This window comes from Priapulus caudatus, unplaced genomic scaffold (assembly GCF_000485595.1).
Source record: "Priapulus caudatus unplaced genomic scaffold, Priapulus_caudatus-5.0.1 Scaffold1459, whole genome shotgun sequence".
NCBI lineage: Eukaryota > Metazoa > Priapulida > Priapulimorpha > Priapulimorphida > Priapulidae > Priapulus > Priapulus caudatus.
The window spans coordinates 96,681-99,050 of record NW_014578520.1 but is presented as its reverse complement, the minus strand read 5'-3'; the positions used below and the strand labels follow the sequence as shown (position 1 = coordinate 99,050).

At 38.3% G+C, this 2,370-nt stretch overlaps 1 protein-coding gene across 2 annotated transcripts in view; it reads left to right on the top strand.

The window, feature by feature from the left end:
- The first annotated feature begins 2,099 nt into the window (after window positions 1–2,099).
- LOC106816703 (bifunctional 3'-phosphoadenosine 5'-phosphosulfate synthase-like) overlaps window positions 2,100–2,370 on the top strand; it is a 32,520-nt gene continuing 32,249 nt past the window's right edge. For both annotated transcript variants that reach the window (XM_014821323.1, XM_014821322.1), the window contains exon 1: window positions 2,100–2,232. The gene's annotated coding sequence lies outside the window, so the exon portion shown is untranslated. The remainder of the gene's footprint in view (window positions 2,233–2,370) is intronic.

Sequence of the window (2,370 nt, the reverse complement as noted above, 5' to 3'; positions counted from 1 at the left end):
TATTGCTCAGAATGCAGGAAATTGAGTTTCAGACTATCAAAAATCAAAAATTTTCAGTGGGTGCATGCCCTCGGACCCCCCTCGATTGAACTGGATGCGCCCGGCACTAAAAAATCCTGGGCAGAACCCTGCATGTAAATGACTTTTACTATATACTGATAAACAGTTGCTTCGCTATCAACACGTAACATACAGACTTTCTTGTGTAAATGTTTGATGATGACATTCAAAATTATGACATTTCAGATTTGTGATTGTCATATCTACTTACAATGTTTCTGGCAACGGCCCCCTAAGATCATGCAAGGGGTCGACAGCGTGATGGGCATCTCTCCTTAAACGGCGATGCATGTGGCAGATAATTTCAAACTTGGGAGTCTTTTACATTTCGCTATTTGTTTCGTTTTAAATAATTTTCCCACTGTTTTTGTTGTTTTTTGTTGTAACAATTGTTGCTGATGTTGTTGTTGTTTTTGTTGCTGTCGTCATCGCAATTGCCTTTGTAGTTGTTGTTATGTTCACTGAAATGTGGAGGGGCCTGAGGGGGAGTGTACCCTTCCTCAGTCGTAGAATTTGTTTTTTCATCTCAAATTGTCCTTCAAAATCGGACAATTTGAAAGACACACACACACGATAAAGACAAAGACACACGATTGCCGATTTTGATCAAGCGCTGTATAACTTACCATTTTTACGTCAATATATCACAATATTTTTGGCATATTTCTACCAAATTTCGACAGATAATAGCAGTACTGGTATGGCACTAAGTCAGCATTCAAATTTTCGTTGATATCTGGTCATAAAATCGTATGAATCAATATAGATCGCTACTGTACCATGCAATACTAGATACGACATGTTCCGGTCATAAACACAGTGTCTGGGGGAATAACGGCGCTGTAATAAATTGGCCGGCATCGTAAAATCGAAGTGGTCGGAATCATGGCTTACTGAGGAGTAGCAAGGTTTTGACAAAACCAACGTTGTCTGGTGGAGCAGCGATAACTTAAGTGAGGACTGACTGTACGTTGCTATCATTGGTACATTATGTGACTTATATACCGTATATATAATACCACGAGCTAATAAAACCTAAAGGTATATTATTAGCTCTTGATATTACGTATTTATTTTGTGCATAAGACGCATAAGTACAAGTTATATATAATCACACATTGATTATAAATCCGTGAACAAAAAAACACAAATACAATCATTACTAAATGGAGCATATATATATATAACATGGTAATATATTATATATTATAATACGTAATAACAAGGCGGCTGACTTTGATGACCTGCGGGGTTTTCGCTGTCATATATATATATATATCAAGAGCGTATAAAGAAGGTATATTATATATTCCTTCTTTATACGCTCTTGATATATATACCGTTATATATATTATACTGTACTCCTGATGGTGTTGGTAAGTGCACGAATTCTATGCTTTTTTACTGCTATGGCTCATTGTGAGAAGCATAATTATTTGTTATGAGTCACGACTTTCATTAGTCTAAAATGTCTTAACTTTTTTTAACAAGATTTTATTTCAAAAGTTATGACAATTTGCACTCGCGATCTCGTAATCATTTGCGAAGTTTCTCGATCACAACTGGCCCATTGCAGTTTATTAATACTATTTTATTATATTATAATCACCGTCTTTGCTGCTGTTTCTGTTGATTTGCGTCTTCCTAACTCTTTAAAAAAAGATACACTAATCCGTGTGTTTCCCGAGAAAATTTGACATACTCTGAACTACTCGTTGTTTAATGTTATGCACGCATTTTAGTGAGTTTTTGCGCATTTTGTAAACCTCCCTGTGTTATCGTAACCTACTAATTGCCTTTAATAGGTAAGTTGTTTTGGCTTGCCGTGGTCAGTAGATACCTGTGGTCATTGTGATGTGCATTTGTTATCTGACCTGTGGTCATTCTGATTTTCATATTTTATCTGACCTGAGGTCATTGTGGTTTTCATATTTTATCTGACCTGTGGTCATTGTGATTTTCATATTTTATCTGACCTGTGGTCATTGTGGTTTGCATGCTGCCCAGCATGGCTTGGTGTGGCTCACGAGTTGCGTTTGCTGCCCTCTAGTGAGTGAATTGCTTGAGATGGACGCCTTCTCCCACGAGGATGACGTGAAGGGATGGGCGGGAAACGGACTTGACTTGTACAAACAGACAACCCATTACAGGCCTCCTAAAACCGAACCTAAGGTACGACCGTCCTGTCGGTGCTCTTCTCTATAAACGATCTATCTCTCTCTTGCTCACTCTCTCTCTCTCTCTTTCTCCCTCTCTCTCTCTCTCTCTCTCTCTCTCTCTCTCTCTCTCCCCCTCTCTCTCTCTCTCTCT